A 5,717-nucleotide genomic window follows, 5' to 3' on the forward strand; every position below is an offset into this window, starting at 1 on the left:
TATAAGTATATTTTGTACATAATTTGACTTTATAAAAAAATGTGAAATCCAAAAATTAAAAAAATCTAAATAAATGAATCAGTTTATCATTTTTTTTTTTAGTAAATTAGGAATCTTTGAACAGTGGTCTTCAGAAAAGCTGATATGAAAAAAGGATATTTTGGGTAAAACTTGAAGTTTGTCATTTACTACAAGTCAAGCTTTATCTGGTGAAGAAAAGTTTGTACTGTTTATGTTATTATAGAGTCTAAAAAAATTGTGAATAAACATAACAGAGACTATCATAGATCTGGCATCTGTTCAGTTTTCTGTCTCGAGAAATGCACACAGGTATAATGAGGGGTTTGAACTAGTTTCTTAAGATTTCAAGCTCTCCCTTTTTGTCATGCCTGCATTGACAGTTTTAGAATAAGTGACATAGGGATTACCATCTGACTTTGGCAGTGTAAAATATCATAAAGCTTATTATTTCAGAAGGAAGAAGAACTGGATGCTTTATACTTTGTATGCAGTGCCTTACTTTACATCTGTAATATGTTCATTGTCCTTGACCACCTTTTCATGGTTCCATGACTGCATGAAAAAAAAAAATATTATGTGAAATACTCCTTCATTATGTGTAAAAGAATAGTCATATCTGTTTTAAAGGTTCCTTGCAAAGTCTACATGACCATTAGACAAGGTTCACCATATCTCAACCTTATTTGATGGATCAGTGTTCAAGGTTAAGTTTTCATAGTCAAGTTACTATCTCAGATACTATAAGTAATTGGTCAATTATATTTGGGGTGTTGAATGATTTCAAGGTGTACATGTCAGACTGGCAGGTTTCATCTGACCATAACCCCATTTTCATGGTACATTGCATGGTCAATGTTCATTTTTAGCTCACCTGACCTGAAAGGTCAAGTGAGCTTTCCTCATCACTTGGCGTCCTTCGTCCTGTGTCCATCGTCCCTCGTACGTTTTCCGTAAACTTTTACAAAATTCTTCTCCTCTGAAACTACTGGGCCAAATTTAACCAAACTTGGCCACAATCATCCTTGGGGTATCTAGTTTAAAAAATGTGTCCGGTGACCCAGCCATCAAACCAAGATGGCCGCCATGGCTAAAAACAGAACACAGGGATAAAATGTATATTTTGGCTTATATCTTTAAAACCAAAGCATGTAGAGCAAATCTGACATGGGGGTAAAATTGTTGATCAGGTCAAGATCTATCTGCCCTAAAATTTTCAGACGAATCGGACAACTTGTTGTTGGGTTGCTGCCCCTGAATTGGTAATTTTAAGGAAATTTTGCAGTTTTGGGTTATTATCTTGAATACTTTTATAGATAGAGATAAACTGTAAACAGCAACAATGTTCAGCAAAATAAGACCTACAAATAAGTCAACATGACCAAAATTGTCAGTCAACCCCTTACATGTACCAAACAAAATGGCCGACATGGCTAAAATTAGAACATAGTGGTAAAATGCAGTTTCTGCTTTATATCTTTGAAACTAAGACATTTAGGGCAATAATGTTCAGCAAAATAAGACCTACAAATAAGTCAACATGACCAAAATTGTCAGTCAACCCCTTAAGGAGTTATTGCCCTTTATAGTCAATTTTAACAACTTTTTCATCATTTTTTATAACTTGTACAAAAATCTTCTCTGAAACTACTGGGCCAAATTTGAACTAACTTGGCCACAATCATAATTGTGGTATATAGTTTAAAAAATGTTCCCGATGACCCCACCTACATGTACCAAACAAAATGGCCGACATGGCTAAAATTAGAACATAGTGGTAAAATGCAGTTTTTGCTTTATATCTTTGAAACTAAGACATTTAGGGCAAATCTTTCAAGATTTAAATGTCCATCAGAATAAGATCTATCCCCTCACAAATTCAGATGAATCCTACAACTCGTTGTTGGGTTGCTGCCCTAAAATTGGTAATTTTAAGGAAATTTTGCAGTTTTTATACGACCGCAAAAATTTTAATTTTTCGTCGTATATTGCTATCACGTTGGCGTCGTCGTCAGGTCGTCGTCATCGTCGTCGTCTTGTGTCGTCGTCGTCGTCCGAATACTTTTAGTTTTCGCACTCTAACTGTAGTAAAAGTGAATAGAAATCTATATAATTTTAACACGAGGTTTATGACCACAAAAGAAAGGTTGGGATTGATTTTGGGTGTTTTGGTTCCAACGGTTTAGGAATAAGGGGCCAAAAAAGGGCCCAAATAAGCATTATTCTTGGTTCTCGCACAATAACTTTAGTATTAGTAAATAGAAATCAATGAAATTTAAACACAAGGTTTATGACCACAAAAGGAAGGTTGGGATTGATTTTGGGAGTTGAGGTCTGAACAGTTTAGGAATAAGGGGCCAAAAAGGGGCCCAAATAAGCATTATTCTTGGTTTTCGTACCATAACTTTAGTATAAGTAAATAGAAATCTATGAAATTTTAAACACAAGGTTTGTAATCATAAAAGGAAGGTTGGGTTTGATTTTGGGAGTTTTGGTCCCAACAGTTTAGGAATAAGGGGCCCAAAGGGTCCAAAATTGAACTTTGTTTGATTTCATCAAAAATTGAATAATTGGGGTTCTTTGATTTGCCGAATCTAACTGTGTATGTAGATTCTTAATTTTTGGTCCCGTTTTCAAATTGGTCTACATTAAGGTCCAAAGGGTCAAAAATTAAACTTAGTTGATTTTAACAAAAATTGAATCCTTGGGGTTTTTTGATATGCTGAATCTAAAAATGTACTTAGATTTTTGATTATTGGCCCAGTTTTCAAGTTGGTCTAAATCGAGGTCCAAAATTAAACTTTGTTTGATTTCATCAAAAATTGAATAATTGGGGTCAAATCTTACTGTGTATGTAGATTCTTAATTTTTGGTCCCGTTTTCAAATTGGTCTACATTAAAGTCCAAAGGGTCCAAAATTAAACCAAGTTTGATTTGAACAAAAATTGAATTCTTGGGCTTTTTTATATGCTGAATCTAAACATGTACTTAGATTTTTGATTATGGGCCCAGTTTTCAAGTTGGTTCAAATCAGGATCCAAAATTATTATATTAAGTATTGTGCAATAGCAATAAATTTTCAATTGCACAGTATTCAGCAATAGCAAGAAATCTTCAATTGCACAGTATTATGCAATAACAAGAAATTTTCAATTGCACAGTATTGCGCAACAGCAAGAAATCTTCAATTGCACAGTATTGTGCAATAGCAAATATTTTCAATTGCACAGTATTGCGCAATAGCAAGAAATATCTAATTGCACAATATTGTGCAATAGCAAGAAATTTTAAATTGGAGTTATCTTTCTTTGTCCAGAATAGTAGTTGAATCAACTTAAATCATTGTTTTATACAATATACAATTTATATTCACTTTTACTACCAACTGATAAATTAAAACAATCTTTACCATTCAGTGATAACAAGCACTTTATTTTACATTTTAATATTTTATGATGTATTTAAATGAGTAGTTATTGTTGCAAACTCCATTAGAAATTTGAATTGAGATCAGTTTTAGAAAAAAAGGAAATGGGGATGTGAAAAAAAAGGGGGGGGGGGGTACATTTTTCTCATTTCAGATTTCATAAATAAAAAGAAAATTTCTTCAAGCATTTTTTTGAGAGGATTAATATTCAACAGCATAGTGAATTGCTGGAAGGCAAAAAAAATATTTTAAGTTCATTAGACCACATTCATTCTGTGTCAGAAACCTATGCTGTGTCAACTATTTCATCACAATCCAAATTTAGAGCTGAATCCAGCTTGAATGTTGTGTCCATACTTGCCCCAACCATTCAGGGTTCAACCTCTGCGGTCGTATAAAGCTGCACCCTGCGGAGCATCTGGTTGGATATTATCTTGAATACTATTATAGATAGATATAAACTGTAAACAGCAATAATGTTCAGCAAAGTAAGACCTACACATAAGTCAACATGGCCAAAATTGTCAGAGAACCCCTTTATAGTCAATATTGAACAACTTTTTCGTCATTTTGGTAAATTGTACAAACATCTTCTTTTCTAAAACTATGGGCCAAATTTAACAATTTAAATCAAAGTGTCTAAGGCAGCAACCATTTGATTTTCTGGGGGGGGGGGGGGGGGGGTGGCTATGGTTTTTTTTGGAAAAAAAAGTTTGTTTCCAGTTTTTGGAGAAAAAAATAATTTGTTTTTGATTCTGAGAAAAAAAAATTGTTTGTTTCACCCTCAACTGCCACTATATGTAATGCTAAAATTGAAAGAAAAAATTGTTTTCGACTTGTCGCGAAAAAAATAGATTGTTTTTGTCCAGAAAAAAAACCCATAGCCCCCCCCCCCCCAGAAAATCAAATGGTTGCTGCCTAATGACCCCGCCTACCAACCAAGATGGCCGACATCAGTAAATACAGTAACAGGTGAGCGACACAGGCTCTTGAGAGCCTCTAGTTTTTTAGTTTGAATTTTGATGGTGTCAACTTTACCGTTCTAGAGTTGTGTCTGTTTACAAATGGAAAGAATGATGTTTTTTTTTAGTTCACCTGGCCCGAAAGGCCAAGTGAGCTTTTCTCATCACTTTGCGTCCGTCGTTGTCGTTGTCCGTCGTTAGCTTTTACAAAAATCTTCTCCTCTGAAACTACTGGACCAAATTAAACCAAACCTGGCCACAATCATTATTGGGGTATCTAGTTTAAAAAATGTGTGGGGTGACCCGGCCAACCAACCAAGACGGCCACCATGGTTAAAAATAGAACATAGGGGTAAAATGTAGATTTTGGCTGATAACTCTGAAACCAAAGTATTTAGAGCAAATCTGACATGGGTTAAATTGTTTATCAGGTAAAGTTTCAGACGAATCGGACAACCGGTTGTTGGGTTGCTGCCCCTGAATTGGCAATTTTAAGGAAATTATATCGTTTTTTGGCTATTATCTTGAAGATTATTATAGATAGAGATACACTGTAAACTGCAATAATGTTCAGCAAAGTAAGATCTACAAATAAGGTACTATGACTAAAAGGGTTAGTTGACCCCTTAAGGAGTTATTGCCCTTTAAAGTCATTTTTTACCAATTTTCGTAATTTTTATGCCCCACCTACGATAGTAGAGGGGCATTATGTTTTCTGGTCTGTGCATCCGTTCGTCTGTGCGTCCGTTCGCTTCAGGTTAAAGTTTTAGGTCAAGGTAGTTTTTGAAGAAGTTGAAGTCCAATCAACTTGAAACTTAGTACACATGTTTCCCATGATATGATCTTTCTAATTTTAATGCCAAATTATAGTTTTGACCCCAATTTCATGGTCCACTGAACATAGAAAATGATAGTGCGAAGTTTAGGTTAAAGTTTTTGGTCAAGGTAGTTTTTTGATGAAGTTAAAGTTACATCAACTTGAAACTTAATACACATGTTCCCTATGATATGATCTTTCTAATTATAATTCCAAATTATAATTTTGACCCCAATTTCACGGTCCACTGAACATAGAAAATGATAGTGCGAGTGGGGCATCCGTGTACTATGGACACATTCTTGTTTCTAATCTTTTACAAAAATCTTCTCTAAAACTACTGGTCCAAATTTAACCATACTTGGCCATAATTATCATTTAGGTATCTAGTGTCAAAAATGTGTGCAGTGACCCTGCCATCCAACCAAGATGGCCACCATGGCTAAAAATAGAACATAGGGGTGAAATGTAGATTTTGGCTTATAACTCTGAA

Source organism: Mytilus edulis, chromosome 2, assembly GCF_963676685.1.
Source record: "Mytilus edulis chromosome 2, xbMytEdul2.2, whole genome shotgun sequence".
Taxonomy (NCBI): domain Eukaryota; kingdom Metazoa; phylum Mollusca; class Bivalvia; order Mytilida; family Mytilidae; genus Mytilus; species Mytilus edulis.